Below are 18,820 nucleotides of genomic sequence, written 5' to 3' on the forward strand. Positions count from 1 at the left end.
TCCACAGCGTCACCTGCTACTGCTAGTGCGAGGTCATCATTTTTTGTTCCACGAACAAGACATGGATCACAACCTAGCATAAAATCACTTGTTAAAAAAAAGGAGAAGCAAGAAGCAGATAGAGTCATGAGGAGGTGTCTTTTCTGGAGCGACTTACCTCTCAGCATCACCAAAACCAATCCATTTTGGCAGCCAATGTGTGATGCTTTTGTTGTTGTGGGCCCAGGGTACAAAAGTGCTACATATGAGGAGTTGCGGAGGGCAATTCTTTAAGCAAAAAAGCAGGACATCAACTCTAGATTGGCGGAGTTGAAAAAAAACATGGGAAGTTATTAGATGCACAATGATGTCTGATGGTTGGACAGATAGGAAGGGTAGGACCCTTCTAAATTTCTTGGTACATTGTCCTAAAGGTACCATGTTTATTAAATCAGTGGATGCATCAGAACATATCAAAGATGCACCAACGATATGTGAGTTGTTAGATGGATTCATTCGGGAGATTGGTGTGCAGAATGTGGTGCAAGTCATAACAAACAATGCAGCTAATTATGTGTCTGTCGGCAAAATGCTTATGGAGAGGCATCGCACATTGTTCTGGACTCCGTGTGCAGCACATTGTCTCGATTTATTGCTTGAAGATATGGGGAAACTCTCATTCATCAAGGAGGCGGTTGATATGGCTAGAAGCGTCCCCAAGTTTATTTATAACCATGCTTTTGTTCTTAGCGTCATGAGGAAGTTCACTAGAAACAAGGAGTTGCGACGTCCTACGATCACACGTTTTGCCACAAACTTTATTACTCTTCAGTCTTTGCTTCAATGTCAGTTCGAGTTGAAGCAAATGTTTGTGTCTGATGACTGGCGTAATTGTAGATACAACTGGAGACAGGACAAGAAAGCCATTGTAAAAATGGTGTACTCTAACACGTTTTGGCGTGGAGTAGAAAAAACAAGCTTAGTTAGTGAACCTATAGTAAAGGTTTTCAGATTGGTAGATGGGGAGAAGCCTGCAATGGCTTATTTGTATGAGGCCATGGATAGGGCCAAGGAGGCCATTCGTTCTTATTATGCAGACAAGGGTTCTGCTGGCCTTGATAGACATATGATGTTATGGGATGTGATTGATAGTCGGTGAACAAGGGTGCTTCATCGACCCATTCGTGCAGCAGCACTCTTCCTCAACCCCACATTTTCTTACAAATGCGGCTTTGATTTTGATGGTGAGGTGATGGAAGGGCTCCATTCCTGTATTCATAGGATGGTACCTAATCCTAAGCTTCATAGCAAAATCAATCACGAGATACAATTTTATCAGGATTCTGTTGGCCTATTTGGCTTTGATGATGCTATTAGGGACAAGACCCTCTTCATGCCACGTAAGTGACAAGTCATCACTCATTAGAAATTAAAATTTTCAATTTAGAATTTCCTTACTTATAATTCTATTTTTTAGAATTTCCTTACTTATAATTCTATTTTTTTTAAATTCAATTACGTAACTTTTATTTGAAAGTCTAATTATGTTTTAAGTTTTTGAATTTTTTATTTCTTTATTTTGTTGTAGATATTTGGTAGCGAAAGCTATGGTGCAAGGGCACCAAATTTGCAGAAATTGGCCATAAGAATCTTGAGTCAAACATGTAGCTCTTCAGGGTGTGAGAGCGATTGAAGTGTATTTGAAAAAATATATGCAAAAAAACACAACAGGTATAACATTGAAGGCTCCAGCGTTCAGTGGAGCAATTACACTTATTGTAATTTTTTATTTTTAATTTATGACCTTCAAGTGTCAAGAGTCAAGAGTCAAGACTCATTACTTCTTTTAACACTCTTACAAGTTGGAGTTCACACGCCTCAATGATTTAGTGTATGTGCATTACAACATCCGACTTCGAGTGAGGCAAATAGAAGCACCAATGGATCCAAATGCCATTTCCTTAGACAATATTGATGTATTGTCTCAGTGGAGGGTGGAGTCTGCGGAACCCATCTTGGAGGAGTCACCTTCATGGTTAGAGCCAAATGATCCATTAGAACAGGGGCAGCAAGAGGAAGACTCGGAGGAGGAGGAGCACTCAAAGGAGGAGCAGGAAAACACTGTGGGAGCATCAACATCAACACCATATGCTATAGATATAGGAGAGCACAGCTCCATACCTAGCCTCATTATTTGACATTAGGTGCAGAAGCAGGGCGAGGGCCTTCTACTACTAGGGGCAGGTTTGGCAAACAGCCCATCATGTTTTCCCGTAAAAGGGGGAGAGGGCAGTGATTTCAAATAGATCGCTACTAGTTTTATTTGTTTTGCTACATATAACTCATGATGATGAGATACTTTTATATATGTGATGCTATAATTTGAGTCCTTGAATGGACAATTATCAAGGATCAGGATTTGGTATCGCCTTTGATGTATCATTTCTATTTGACATCATATATATCAGTGCTTTCTTCATATTTATGTTTCAATGTGTTTATTTCATGTTGTTATTGTTTTATATGTTTAAAAATCTGAAGAAATAAATGAATATATTATGCATTTTTATGCTTGGCAATATTTGCCCATATTTTCGCCAATATTGCCCATAGGATGTTTTCTGCTGATATTTTGCGAATACCAATATTTTCAACACTGATTTTTGTAATGTTGAAAACTAAAATTTTAGATTTTTTATACAAAATAAAATGTAATTAGATCAAGGACTAGATTCGGTTGTTGTCTCGAATGAAAGCCCATCAAACTGTCTTCATGTTGAAAACTGGATTTAGTCGTCTTTAGAGAGAGCCCACTAATATCAGTGTTGGTTTTAGTGAGGACGCTGAAGCTCAAACACCCCTACCGCCATCCGCAAGGTAAGTTTGAAATCTGGATCCATTTAAGAGAAACGATGGCTAAAATCTCAATAAGCACAAACTTACAGATCCACAACTTGACTCTTAAGACTTGCATGTTCAGATTTAGAGACCACTAATTTCAGTGTTGGAAAATAAATTAAATTGAGCTCAGTTTTAGTGAGGACGCTGAAGCTCAAACACCCCTCCCGCCATCCGCAAGGTAAGTTTGAAATCTGGATCCATTTAAGAGAAAAACGATGGCTAGAATCTCAATAAGCACAGCCTTACAGATCCACAACTTCACTCTTAAGACTTCCCTGTTCAGAATTTTATTCTCTCATTCCATTAGACAAATCGGAGCACAATCTAATTAAAAAAACCCGTTGTTTTCCTCCACTGGGGAGGGTGGGAAAGACGGAAGAACCGGATCTGATCAAGGTTTCAAAACGATGTGAAAGTTTTCCAAACTTTTGTTAAGGCTCTAAATGAGACCTCAACCCCATTTTGAGTCTCAAAATGCAGATCTTAGAGAAACAATTGAGGATCCCAGTAGCCATGCAACGACTTCTATGTGAAGGAAAGCAACTTCAATTTTTTTTTCTCAGATGCGTGATTGTGGCATACAGTGGAAGAGTCCACTATTGTATGGCTTTTCAGGTTGTGTGGAGGTGCTTCAGGCCCAGCTGCTTCAATTTCTCACAGGAGGCAACTCAGGGAAAGGTCTTGTTACAATGTAACAGCCATAGTTGAGTTTAGGACTTTATATTGTTGAACAATCAGAACAAGTGTCAGATCTGAAAGTAAATCTAAAAGAAATAGATCAATTCTTTCAGTTCTTCAATCAAAGGCTGTGATTCGCAGATTTAACAATTTTTGCCCAGGGCTAAAACTTTAGATTGATGGGTTTTTATGACATGATCCAAAATGTTCAAAAAGTTATTTCATTGTTCAATTTGATTTCAAAGAAAATATGAATACGAAGAAAGTTTTGACATGAAGGGTTTTGATTCTGAAAAGAGCAAGCCATGACCTCTTGGTTTTCAAAATTTGATTCTACAACAATGGTGGTAACAAAAATGCTAAGCTGGAAAAATTTTCCAAACCTCCCTCTTTCCTTTTGGGGACGTTCTGGATCCTCTTCCTTTTTGGGATCATAAGGAGGTTCTGGATGGTGTTGGGAGCACTTTGGGTTCTCCTTTCAAAAGATGAATGCTTTGGGTTCTCCTTTCAAAAGATGAATGCTGAAAGAATCAAAAAAAATCATATCTTTGTATGCACGGTAGAAATAGACCTAGCAAGGTAGACTAAGAGTCTACCTGACCACATCTTGCTGAAACATAACTCCCTCCAACAGATTCAACTTTTGAACTATAAAAACACAACATTCAGATGGCACACGTTTTCAGACATGACATCTTCAAGACTTCTACCCCTTTGGCAAAAAAACCCCACAAAATAAAAAAGGCAAAAAAGGCAACAACTCATTCATCTTTATATGCTAAGTAGAAATAGACCTAGCAAGGTAGACTAGAGTCTACCTGAGCACATCTTGCTGAAACATATCTCCCTCCAACAGATTCAACTTTTCAACTATAAAAACACAACATTCAGATGGCACACATGTTTTTAGACATGACATCTTCAAGACTTCTACCCTTTGGCAAAAAAAACCAACAAAATAAAAAAGGCAAAAAGGCGACAACTTTTAATCCTATTTTCCCAAAAAAATAATGAAAAATCCCAAAAACAATGAAAAATCAATAAGAGAATTTCAAAACAAAAAGATAGAAATGCTTATGGTCATGATCCATCCAAATGAAAATCATAAAGCAAGGGCGGAAAAAGAAAATGGGATAACAAACAAAGAGAGTTCACGTTTCAAACAGCTCAAATTTTAACAATGATTATACTTTTTTTAGCTTTTCCATACTTCTTATTAGTCAGTCTTAAAGACAAACAAAAAATGTAATTTTGTTTTTTTCAAAGGTTGAAATAAAATTACAGTTTTTTGTCCGAAGAATAAAAGCGTTATTGAAATAAATGATCTTATCACTTAATTTTCTCACTGGTATTTTCTATTTTTAGTTTACTTGTATTTTCTATTTTTAGTTTTCCCATGCTCTTGAGCAATAAGACTACACATCAAATGTTTTTAGCATCTATAAAATGCAATTTTGTTCCTTTTTCATGAAATTAATGGTTTTGCCAAAGGAAAAAATGATAATGGTGAAAATTGTGTTTTAAGAAAAAAATTAAGCTTAATATTGAAAAAGTGATTTTAAATTTTTTAGTATTCATGTTCAAAACCATATTTTTATATTTCTTCAGTGAAACCAGTTACTTTTTTGCTATTCATTTAAATCAGAAAGAGGACATGGTTGAGCAGAAAAGATTGAGTTTTCCAGACCTATCAAAATAGCTACAGGGCAGCACTGATAAAAAAAACCCATGACTATAATAAATATGCTGGTAAGTAGATCCATTAACACCTGGCATAAAATTAAATACACAATAAGTGTTTTAAAAAAACTAGAAAAATACAAGAAAATTGATCGCTGAGAACTGAAAACCACTCTGCAAAGAAATTAATAGAATCTCCTTTATCTGTTGCGCAGAAAAACTGAAACAGTAGCATTTCTGAGATGCTCAAGATTTTAGAGAGAACCATCTAGTCTATTGGGAGCAAGTTTAGACTGGTGAAAACTAGATTTTCAATTTCTTATACTTCTTCAGTTTTTCAGTTAGAAACCTGCAATGTGCAAAATGGACACCCAAAGCTGCTAACTAGAAGTAATGAACGCTTTGAACAACATGATGGGTAGCTAAGTTGGTAATAATGAAAAAGAGAACCTAATCCTATACTGTATAACTAGTTAGAAACCTGCAATGTGGAAAATGGGCACCCAAAGCTACTGATTAGAAATAATGAACGATTTGGACAACATTATGGGTAACGAAGTTAGATAGGATTACTAGCCATTTCATTGGTGAACTACTAATAATGAAGTCAGAATTACTGTTTTCTTTGACGGAATTTGTTAGAAATGAAGGGTGTTAGTTAATGGTCAATGGATCAACGGAAAATCCATGCTTTTGGGCCTCTGAAAAAATACACCATATGAATAAAAAAGAATGGGCTAGAAACATATTTAGAAAATCCATCATAAATCGCCCGTGTTGATTGCCTGTTAACAAGGCATTTTCTTAATCATCTAATAACAGGAAATGCAAATAGAAAAAATTTATAACACGGCAACATAACTAAAGCTTTCAATCTATGGGCATTTTTTATTTATACCACTTCCCAAATCCGCTCGTCTCCATTAAATGGATGAATAACCAGATCTACTGTTTAATAATTGCTACATAGAACCAAAGAATTTGAAAATAAAAATATTTAAAATAAAGCAAATATATACGAAAAACAAAACAAAAATTGTCAGAAAACCTCGTCTAGATCTTGCATCTTCCACAAACCTGTTATGGCAGAAATACTTGAACCCACGAGGCACCTAAGGTCACAAATGGTCAGACCTAGAAATCTGCTAAACAAAAAATATACAGCATATTTTCTGGTTAGGAAAATTCTGTTCTATATCCATTTTTTTATTATACATTCGCTATCATACATTTAGATTTTAGAGGAAATGGGAAACACGCGGTAAATCCCACATTCGAAGCAAAACACTTAACAGAAAGTAAACACAAAAACACCCTGGACACAGCACAAATATATTATGGATATTGGGCTCAGGAACTCGCTTCCGTTCAGCGGACGGCGATGGCCGCCCTCCTACAAGAGGTGTCAGAAGAAGCATTCTTTCATCTTAGCCTTAACCAGAACAAAACAAGAAATCACCCTCCAAAACCCAATGTAGACGAGCATACCACAGCATAGCATAGCATACAAACATTTGCACTTTCATGAATCCTAAAAGGGTAGGCTATACTTGAATTTTATACTGTTCAGGTGAAGGCTTCCACTCGCCAACCCTAACTTTTCAAATGTACTTTATGGTGGGTTTTTTTTGGTTTAATTATATGATCTAAATGGTTGTTAAACTTTAACAAATATTAAAATAATTATTTTATAATACATGAATGTTATTAACTAGCAATTGTCTCAAAAGGTAAAGAGAAGCCGATAGGATTATTAAATTAGAATTGTTGAATTTAAACCCAATACTACGAGTGTTTTAGGTGGGTCCAGTCAAGGTCCACAAGCACAAGTAAGCTTCATTATCAGTAACAGTTGGGCAGGAGGCGTGCAGGCCATTGCAGCGAGGAGCTTCATTGTATTATTTCGTATTGGACAGACATGGTTTGGAAATAATTATTAAATGTCCAGTAAAATCCCCATTCAGAATCGATGCTATGTTTTGAATGATTTATTGTATCTGGAATATTTTTATTTGGTCGCAGTAAATTATTTTCAGTGAATGGTATTATGGAATATTGGACATAATTTTCTTTATGAAATTTCTGAAATAACTTCGTTTATGACAAAGTTTTACTGCGTAAATTATTTCTTGCAAGTTTCAAGTTTTAATTCCAGATTATTCGACAACGACATTACATAAATTCTGGAAATTTTCTTATTGAGATATATACCGTAGAAGATTTAAATTCTAAATTGTCTTATTAAGAGTAAAATGTCCAGCCATAATACTACATCAAGATTTGAGATTGAAAACTAAAGGGTGAAGTTTGCAGGTGGGGAAAATAACTATAACTACAGTTGGAGATTGAAGATTTCAGTATGTGGGAAACTAAATGAAGTGTATTTGGTGGGTTGTAGATCTGTTTAATATTGGAAATAGAAGACAACCGGAATAATGATTTTTCTTCTTCGAGCAACAAAGGATTGAGTTTCCATCCAGATAAAACAGAAAAATGTGAAAAGGGAGTTCACGACGTTGCTGTAAGGGACTTGAGATCCTCCATATGCAATCAGTGTAGCCTAATGCACCGTTAATATGAAACAGAGCACCCTGTCATACTTATTTTCGTATGGTAAAACAGAGTATCATGTATGGTGGAGTTTTTATACCACTAGAAATTTTTCTTGACAAAAGGCCATGTGTTATTGTGTGCATTCTTTTTTATTTGTTCATTTTCAGATCATTTATATTTAGACCTTGAATGTAAGCATTATTGTTAGCTGTAACTTCTGATTTTAGTTGTTATCGAAACTTTTGATTTTAGGTGTCATTGAATTGTTATTAGAATTATTTATTAACAGTAACAAAGAAGTATATTCTGAGAACAATAAAATACAAATAGAGAACAATAAAATACAAATAGAGAATGAATACCACACTATTAGAAATGCAACTATTTCCATCCATGCTGAGGAAGCCATCACTCCGTTTGAATAACTTCATAGAATGAGTGGCTATAAGCCTATAACTTTTTCCTTAACGTCCAATTTAGGTTCAAATTACTAATCAAATGTTGTCAACAGGATTTCCAGTCCATTCCACATTATATGATCTGTTTGTAGATGTAAAACTATGTTCATTGCAAGATAATTGTTAATCAACTAAGAACCACTTTGTAGGAGTTGTATTCGTTTAGGAATACAACAATTATTATTACCATACACCCTATTGCATATTTATAAATGTGTTCCTTCAGGAACATCAACATGAAAACATACAACTCCATTCTTATAAATGTGTTCCTTCAGGAACATCAACATGAAAACATACAACTCCATTCTGTCTAAGCCTTGGAAAAGTACATCACTAACTTTAATATATTCTGATCTGTTCTTGAAGCCCAGTCCAGAATTTCCTACAAAGTAACTATATTCTCTCACAAGTATCTTAAGGGTCGAATATGCTGAAGGCGAGAATGCAAAAGATTTGTTGCTGCCTCAACAATGATCCCTTCACATCTACAAAGAAAATCTACAACATAAAATAATTATATCACCAAAATAGCCCACAAAATGTTAAGATGTGTCAAGGAATCTATCGGTGTCAGCTTCTTATCTTAGCGTGTAAAGTTCACCTTTACTCTGCAGAAGTACCATTAACTCTGGTAAATCTCTCTCCTTTTGTAACAAGGCTCTACAATGCAATATGAAATATTGTTACATTTAGATGTCATTTCATCATTGTAAAACGTCAGTGATAAAATGAAATTAGATGTCATTTCATCATTGTAAAACCTCATTGACAAAATAAAATAGAAATCACCTCTGTGTATCATTTAGCAACAAACAAAGAACTTCAGTGGAAGCCTAGATTTCACATATGATATATAGCTAGATTATTTGAAAAACAGTGTTAGAAATGAATTATAGGGTATGGTGACTTTGGGTCAACTTCTATATTCAGAGGCAAGACAGTGAACATGGATTTTCAAAAAAATAAAGATGATTTTTTACAAATTCAGAATTTGCTAGAGAAGGGCCAGTAATGCAACTAATTTTATGTAAAAAACGACGCCTTAACCACGGTCTACCAGCAAAATACGTACGTTTACCATTACAGGGAATCCATCTCGATATATTGTTCATAATAAAAATTTATTATGTAAATTTTCCATGTATATATAATATACATATATGGGGAAATAATCTTGAATACACAACCAGTAAATTTCTTTCCTCTTTTTCTGTATAATTTACAGAGTCATAATGTCCAACCCAAACTATTTTATAATTATACTTTCCATTCAAAACTTACAACATAAACTTACAACATAGTATAGACATCTTATGCTCATATTATGGAAATGCAATTGAAGGATTAGACATTGTGTTTCCAGGACCAGGGGCACTAAACCCTGACCACACAGTTGAATTAGACATTGCGTTTCCAAGAATTTTGTCAGGTTCCAAGACAATCTTCTCCATTTGATTCAGCTGCCCTATGGACGTTGGAATCTTTAACACACTATCAGTAGCGATATGCAACTCCCTCAAATGCAGAGGTACCTACAATTCTTCCTTGGTGTCAAAAGTTTTGTGCATTGCGGGATTCAAAGACGGAATATTGAAAACCAAAGCAACATTTGCAATAAATTAAGGAAAATAAATACAACCTTATGTCAATAAATGGCCTGACTAATTACCTGAGATTGATGTTGCCATAGTGTTTTGAACTTGCTTCCCTTTATGAATAAAACTCTTAATTCCTTCATTGGAATGCTCAAAGGTATAGAGTAGTGCGGACAGTTAGACCAGCACAACCATATTGGTTCTGGTGATCTAAGTTTATGGAATTCTGGGTTGGCTCACATCAATGGTATCAGAACCCCATTTGATAGCAGAATCATATCAGGATTTTAGTTACAGTTCAAACTTCAGATTATTTACTTATATTCACCAATCTGCTTATCTTTTGAGGAATCCCTGTGCTGAAATCCCTATTATTTAGTTGTGATTTTGAGTGTTGTGCCCACTACAAATCAAAATTTCACAATCTGCTTTCCTTGATTTGCCAGTATTATCAATGAAGTTACCTCTGCTATTGCTGAATTATCACTGTTATTGCATAACTTTGTTGTTGTTGTTGTTTTTATGTTCAACCTGCTAGTAGTCCAGTGTTAGTGCAGTACTTGGGTCAACCTGTTATTATTACAGTGTTAGTACAGTCTTTGGGTCTAGATCAGTATTGGGCACATATTAATTAGGTTCCTAAAAAACTAGGTTCATAACATCAAAACTGTGGTAGTTTATGATTGTCTGCTGCATCAAGTTTTGAGGATTTGCTCAGTGCCCACACAACAGACAGGAAATCTTAAACCTATAGTCTGCATTGTGCAGAGAACATAAAAATAATAAAGCATATAATAATGGATTGCATTGAGACTACACCACGCAGAAGACTGATACAAAAGACAAGAGATAGGAAAACAATAGACTTACATGTTCATTGAGACCTTGAAATTCCGATGATAGCTAGAGCAGGAGCCAGGTAAACGAAGGACCCCCGTGGACTAATGGTAACCTTGAACCAAAATATGAATGCAACAGTGTTGTTACTCCGGATACCATAAGCACAGTAGATATCACCCTTGAAGTGTCATCCTGTTATAATGGTAACTGTCATTGGAATCTTGCTATTGCAAATAGACTGCTAGCTATTTAGAGTATGAAGGAAAAATAAAGTGCAGGAAGTAAGAGAATAATATAAGCTACTTACATCACTCCCACCCATTGCTAGTAGGATAACTAACGGCATAAGAACAAGTGAACCAGCTATTGACAAGTAATGTTGAATCCCATATAGGAAAATTGGAACTGCAAGTTAATATATCCACCAATATCATTAGAAGCACAAAGGCAACAAATAACCTAATTTCTGTAGAAAGTGAATTTTGTATCACATTTTAGAACATTTTTTATGTTTTGTTCAAGGACATTGAAGCTCACCCATGGTAACAAGTAACGTTAAATAAACATGTAAATGGAATCCAAAATATGACATCAAGATTCAAAAGAGATAAAAGTATGAAGACAAGCAACATATATAAGAAAATAATGCAAAAACTGAGTCATCTCGTCAAAAACATCAAGGTGGTGACGAAAAACTTGTAAAAAACTCAAAAACCTTGAGAAAACTTTCATTTTCTTACTTTGAAAAACCCAATACTTATATTGTTGCAAGGGGTGCAATTATCATACCTTCAAAGAATACATGCTAATAAATCATTACATCCAAATAGCCTTGTACCACCTACCAATGCTAGGGCAACTGAAACTCTTTTTCAAGAGTAAAATATAAGCTTTACTCCTTATGGTCAATGCATTATTTGACTTAAAGAACTACTATGTTATTTTAATATGCGACCAACAATTACTTTTTAATCAATATTTTGTGAATCTGACAACCAATTTCAAATAGGCATAAGCATTATCAAATTGCATATCGAGACAGCAGAAACAAAAAAGATCAGCATCCAAGAATGTACGACTGTCTATGTAACAATCCCATGCATCCTCTCATAATATTATCTGGAATGTGGTATTCAATATGGTTGCAATATGCAATGGTGCAACCTGATTCATCCTCTCATAACATCATTTGGAATGTGGTAAACTGTATAGTTACAATCATTCTCCAATGACGGCCTAGAATGCATAATCATCTATATAGTAGTTCCATGGCAGTTAAATGCACTTTGTAGCATAGGTGTTCTTCTATATAGCAGGTCAAGGGAGTCTAAAGCAACACCTTGAAATGTATACACTAATTAGAATGCACAATGTATAATGGTAGTTCAATGCTATCATTTGTTAAAGTCTTGAATGAGTAAACATTGATCAACTGTTACGACCCTTTAGCCAATGTAAAGGATCATTTGTGGAAGTAAATGGTACGTGGGTTGATTGTGAGATTAGTATATATAGGAGATACTCTCCTGTTTATTAGAATTTGCAGTGCGATGCATCGTCATTATTCTAGTTTCCTGTCAGCAGGTACCAAGTTCAAATCTCCGAGCTATATGCACTAATCTACACCAACAAGTTTACTAGATATGCCATGCATCCCTTGGGTTACCTTACAGGTTTTTCCTTGGAAAAAAAAGGCCCATTATCATCATTTTGCTTGGAATTCCTGATTCACATTTATTTTTAGCATATTCAGAATAAAATATGTTATTTTGGGCTTATAAAGCATTAAAAATGGTAGCAGAGAATTGGTGATTGATTACATCTACTCTGTAGTAGAGTTTCCACCAAAGTTCTTTGACATATGTTTTCTACTTGACCTTCGGGGTTTAATTGAGGTAAATCCAGAGAAATTTGACGAAAAAAAAAGGTTTAAATTGGTACAGTGGAGTCTGAGATTTATATGAGCAAGTGTTTAAACCTCCATACAACCGAAAATATACAATAGTAAACAGAGAGAGAACTACTTACCAAGTCCAGGGGTTTCCCTTAGCTAGTATTTCATATGTGACTGCCTGGCCAACATAGCATCATCAGCATCTTGCGACTGCGACATGACATCAATCTCTGTTTCTCTCTGCACTTTAGGAACCTCATGTCGAGAGGTTGTCGTAGCCTTCACAGGATCCGGATCAGCTCCTTTCTTAACTCTGGGAACCGAAGCAGGGGGGAATGGAACAACTGGGCCAGCATTCGCAGCACTCCCATTCTCTGCCACTCTCGGTGCAGCTCTCGCCCTCTCAATTTCCTTAATACCCCCATTAGCATTCACAGCTCCTGTTTCCAGATCCACCACTCGACGAGCCGGAGGCGTCGGAGGAGGAGGCGGTGGCTTGGGCACAGCGCTGTTGGTCCCTTCATCCACATTACTTATCTCGAAATTGCCAGAGGTGCTAACAGTCTCGCCAGAGAGATTACTTCTAAATCCGGTCCTCTTAGCCCAAGTCTTCAACACTTTAGGGTTGTGATTTGTATCATGGGGTGAGGGTTCCATTCTCGGTGGCCATGGTCCAGGCCTGTTCTTGCCTTGTAAATTCTGTGATCTATTCTCAGTTCCTCTAGTCTGCACTGACGCCATTTCCCTCACTAAGCCAGAAACTCCAAATGCAGCTTCACTTCATTACATGAAAACGCTCAAATGCGTTTAATCACGCCATTATCTGTTTTTAGCCAGATTTCTCATATCATTCCCCGTCTGTAACTATAAATGCGGTTGGACGTCACGATCTAGGGGATGTTTTACCAAAAATTTAGAACTAACGCCATGCATCTTTATACATTGTTTCCCGTCCACCTCGAAGACATGATTATAGGACCCCGGCGCGCACAGATGTCCTTGTGAGCATTCTGGTGTCCTCCATGTTCAGTGCCATAAACTCCATGAAAAATTCAAACGCATTCCAAACGCATTTTCCTGAAATTCTGGCGTAAAAGACTCCGACGCGCACAGATGTCAGTGGAAAGCAGAAGGGTGGCGTTTGTTCTCCGAAATTGCTGAGAATAAACAGAAATTGCACGACACATATGAACAAATGCCCGCTGAATGTGGACGCCATGTGTCAACGTCAAAAACAAAAGGACAACAAAAGTCTCTTTCAAAGGAAGGCCTATCGGCCTAATTAATATAAAAATAATTATTTAAAAAAACTATATATTTATTTTAAATTATTATTATTATTATATTAATTATTAAAAAATTTAGTAAATTTGAAAGAAAGAAAAAATTTGTGTAAAATCATAAAAATGTCACCTTTTTATTGTTGTTGATGGCTTCCGGCTCAAGGGTGAGACCTTCCTCCTCTGTCTCTTACTCTTAATATTTCTACCTTTAATGCCTTAGTCACTAATGGCCCAAGATTTTAAAAATCGAATGCACTCTGATTTGTGAAAAACTTAGTTGATGTCTTGAAAATCATTGTCCATGCCAATGAGTCCCAAGCAATGGCTCTCAGCCTAGGCAAGAGGCATTATTAGGTAGTATATGGGATTGTGACCATCGTCACTCTCTTAATTAATGGGTGGATAAAACTAGGAAGCCCAAGATAGAGGGACAACTCTCGATATCCTTCTGTCGAAGGGGTTTTTTCCACCTTCTTCTTTGAAAAAAAAAAGAGGATCGTTTTTTCCACCTTCCCCTACAAAGGGCCTTACTTCATGTAACACCCTAGCCCACATTTACCCACTTTTACAAGCTCACCAGGGTAAAACATGCGTTGAGAGTTACTATGCATGACCCAACCTCCAAGATTCAGTTATGGAAATGGGCCCTGATTAGTAACTTGTACAAAAACTTAGCGCAACACCTAGAGACACCTGATCACCCAGATGTCAAACACTTTCCACTGGTGACCTTTTCTCTAAGTTGGAACCACTTCCAACCAGGCTTTACAGCCCATCTGCATGCATGCAAACCAGTACATGCAGCCAAAGACCTCCAACCACATGCACAAACCATATTTAGTGCGGCTACAACCGAACTTTCCCAATTATGTGCATGCGACCAGGGACTCAATTCCGAATTTTTAGGCCTAACCTATAAGTCAATTGCCCAAAACTTCCCAAAAATTTACCAGTAGTCTATATAGGGCTTTAGACTTTGTTTTTGGTTGTGTTCCTGCTCAAGCTTGTCAAATACATAATAATCATTTATGCAAACACTTCGTAAACATAATACTTGTAGGTCATGAATGCATATATGTTCATTGTTTCATTGGTTTCATCAAATAATCATCAGAAGGCTTATTGTCCTCTCTTACTAGCTGCAACAAACATATATTAGCCCATGCATTCATATAAAATAACCAAGAGCCTATCAAACCATGGAATATAGGCATAACAAGAGCACATCATATAATGAGAAATATACCATGCATTTAACCAGAATGAAACCATGACAAACCAGTCATAAAATCACACATTAAACCATAACTTTTGCTCATTGGTCTCATTAAGAATAACACATATTAACATGTGCATAATACCAACCAAGTCAGGGACTTCCACGTACCACCTGACCATAGATTGGGCTGAACCAAATCTTTCTTTTAGCCCAATTACCATCGTGCCATATTCCAATCATGAATGTGGGATCTCATGGGTTAAACCAAAACATAACCAAACAGGGAATCCAGAGGTTAAACCACCTCCACCCTCAAGTCACAGTGATCTCACCTAAACTAGTCTAGAGATCACCAAACCAATACAAGCTTATATGCCTCAGGATTTCTTCACCATACCCAGAGGAAATTTCCTGTCTTCGCCCACTTGTCAAAGCTTCCAAGAGAAAACCATCTTGACCCTCAACCCTTGGGATTTTCCTGAGAGCACCTCAACCGAATCCAAATCCACCAGCAATCCAAAGCTCAACCATAAGGAACCCACTACCTCATGGCTATCCAGGAAATGACAAGGCAAGGTTGTACATCATCGTCAATCTAGGAAAAGGACATGCCAATGACAACAAACATAACCAACAAACCAGTGCATAAACCATGCATTCACATCCTAGCAAGATAACCAAGCATACAACCTGTTACCTGCAAAATCCCCTTGTTGGTTGCCCTTTCTTTAGTTGATTTATGCCCTTGCTTACTGTTGCCCAATCTTCTTCTTGTGCTCCCTTGCTTTACTTGCTTGCTTATTTTTGTCTTCCTTGTGTCCAAGTACTCTCTCTCTCGGTCTCCTCCCCTTGTCAAAGTGAATGTTAGAATGTCCAAGAGTGTGTTAGAATGTTCTCTCTCTCTTTTCTTTTCTTTTCTTTTCCTTTCCTTTTTTCTTCATTTTCCCTTGCATGCATATTCTTTTACTATTTTTCTCCTTTTGTTGCCTCTTCCTCTTCCCCATTTGTTGAAGTGGAATTTCTTTCATTTTCCTTTATTTATTAGATTAAATTGCCATTTGTTTCCCTTTTCCTTTTCCAATGCTAATGCCAATGCCAATTTCTATAGCCAATAAATAATTAAACACAAGCGGACCCCGATATAATGTTTTTCCCTTAATTCATCGTGGAATACATGTCCCATGACCTTGGTTTTATTTTGCCTTTTGTAATGCCCATTTATTACATGGAATTTCAACTTGGGGTTGTTACACTTCATGGGAGCTCAAGGTTCATATTTGGATCATTGGAGTCTGGATTTTAACCCAAAAAATGATGTACCACCAGCTATACTTGTTTGGGTTAAGTTGTCATATCTTCCTCTTCGTTGTTGGAATGAGGAAACCTTTGGGAATATCAGTAATGCTAGGTCAGGGTTGAGCCACAAGAAGGAATGTGAACATGTGCTTGAATTTGTGTTGAAATGGATCTAGATAAGGGGCTACCAATGGCAACCGATTTGCAGTTAGACAATTGGATTCATTATCAAGAGGTCAACTATGACCAGTTGTCATTCAAATGTAAGATCTGCCATGAACATGTGCATTTCTCCCATAGATGTCCAAAGATAGAAAAGACCAAAAAAATAATGAAGAGGGTGATCAATGGCAAAAGCTAAAATGAAGAAAGGGAGCTTCAAAATATAATGCAACTGCAAAACCTTCTCCAATGGGTCGAGATATAAAGCCCCCTCTTCTCCAAAAAAATTGGTCACTACAAGTGAAGGATCTTCATCAAGTAAGCTCAAGGGCCTGGGAGGGGATAAATTTGAAGCCTTGAACCTAGTAGATGAAGATGGGGAAATTCCAAATTTGACCCATTGGGAGATTCCTCTGGCAGACTCTCAATGTGTGAGCTCTAAGGGCCAAAACATTGAGATGCCTTAGAGGATATCCCTATTTGGGAACATATTGATACGAAGGAAGAAGCCAAAATGGAGGAGAAAGAAGAATTTCACGCCCCCACAAATACAAGAATCTCACAAGGATCTTCTGTCTTTGGATTGGTAGATGAAAACTCAGAAGGTGAAAGGGAAAATACAAGAAACCACACAAGAAAGTGGGACGGTGAACAAATCAAGATGTGAGAAGTGCACACACACATAAAGATATAAAGTTGGGTTCCCAAAGGTCATTCAAAGCAACTTTCCTAAAGCTTCTCAAGCAAACTATAAAAAGAAGTGGCCCTACCCCTGTACAAGGGGGCTCTAAATCCACAAGTAAATGATGAAAGTCCTCTCCTCTAATTGCAAAGGATTAAGATCAAAAAAATAAATGGCTATAGTTAAGAGCCTGGTTAAAAAAAAAAAACAAACAAACAAACCCTTGGTCCTCCTTAAGACTCAATTTGTATAGCATTGAAATTGTAGATTTTAGCCTATCCTCGTGAGCTCAATAAACCTTGGATTAGTATAAGTGAGTTTGGTGATATCCTCTTCCTTCATGAAATCCCTAAGGAAATGTAACTTAGACTTTATGTTTCTTTCATATCTACAAGATAAAATCTTAGGCTGTGAAGGGACACCTTTCAAATCCAGACAAGGGTGCTCGAACCATAGTCATTTAACAACTTCTAAGCTTCTTCACAATTGTGGACCGATTTGAATCAAAGCAAGCAATTGCAATGTTTAAAATTTTTTGAGATACCTTGTTCTACTCAATTGCACTTATTGAGGAGAATTTTCATGAACACGCCAGACCTTTCTGGTGGATTTGTGGATGGGACTTTCGTTTCAGTGTAGAAATTGGGAAATTTTAAGAGGGGCTTTAGATAAATTGCAAGAGGAGGAAGGGGAGGCATCGCCTTCAATGTTTTTAGTCAGCTGAAAATCGTGTGCTCTACAAAAAGGGGTAGAAAAGAAAATATGCGTAAAATTGTAGTTGAACTTGCACATAATGGATCTAGCTAGAAAACAATGAAAAAAACTTGCAAATGGGAAAGAAGAAAAAAATTGAGAGAAAAAAATAAAAATAAAAATATATCATATACAGAAAAAAGAAAATGATGAGTGAATACAATTCAATGAAATATATTTTACATGGCTAAACTAATATAGTAGCAAATCTAAAGAGATGTGAACATGCACTGAAGAAAATTGGCACCTAGTCCTAGATAATCGGTTGCAACCTTCTGTAAATTGTATCATGTTGCAGATTTTCCTGTAAATTCACATCTCATGTAATGTACTAAAACACAAGACAATAATCTACTCTACTCTTTAAACATCGGAAACCAAGAATCGATGAAAACAATAATCGACAAGAGGAAGATAATCAAAGACACATAACACAATTGTTTCCCTGGGGAAAGCCACTACTCAAAACCCCGACTATCTATTGCATTAATCAGAAACCTGAGAGATAATACAAAGCTTGTTCTCACAAGAACAATTCCACACAAGTATGATCAACTCTCTGCCTCACAAACTTGCACTCACCAACACTTAGCCAATTTCTGCTGCCTGCTGAGCCCATATTTCCTTGCGCAATTCCTATGAGGAATAGCCCATATTTAGTTTGGAATTCCTTCTTCCATAACTACGCAATCCAAAACTAGGTCCTCTTCTGATTGCATGCATGATTTGTACAACTCAAAATCACTCTACAACTAATAGTAGACTGTCCCTGCACTATAGTCTCATCTGGGCCTTTCTCTGAATGGACATGCATGAGTTTCTCATGAGGGAATCTTTAGTTATC

At 36.6% G+C, this 18,820-nt stretch overlaps 2 long non-coding RNA genes across 3 annotated transcripts in view; both read right to left on the reverse strand.

The window, feature by feature from the left end:
• The window catches only part of LOC149207635 (uncharacterized), a 55,147-nt gene extending 48,396 nt beyond the window's left edge, over positions 1 to 6,751 (reverse strand). The window contains exon 1 of the long non-coding RNA XR_016252696.1: positions 6,316 to 6,751. This is a non-coding gene — a long non-coding RNA (uncharacterized LOC149207635). The remainder of the gene's footprint in view (positions 1 to 6,315) is intronic.
• A 2,731-nt stretch (positions 6,752 to 9,482) lies between these two features.
• Positions 9,483 to 11,093, reverse strand: LOC149207636 (uncharacterized). 2 transcript variants are annotated; one of them, XR_016252035.1, is made up of 4 exons: positions 10,995 to 11,093; positions 10,718 to 10,879; positions 9,922 to 10,417; positions 9,483 to 9,784 (listed from the first exon to the last, which is right to left on the reverse strand). It is a non-coding gene; the product is annotated as an uncharacterized LOC149207636 (long non-coding RNA). The 2 variants fall into 2 exon arrangements; XR_016252036.1 differs by lacking the exon at positions 9,922 to 10,417.
• Positions 11,094 to 18,820: the final 7,727 nt, after the last annotated feature.

The sequence above is a fragment of the Pinus tabuliformis genome, chromosome 1_2 (genome assembly GCF_031772625.1).
Source record: "Pinus tabuliformis cultivar Carrire ecotype Pingquan chromosome 1_2, CPIR1, whole genome shotgun sequence".
Lineage (NCBI taxonomy): Eukaryota > Viridiplantae > Streptophyta > Pinopsida > Pinales > Pinaceae > Pinus > Pinus tabuliformis.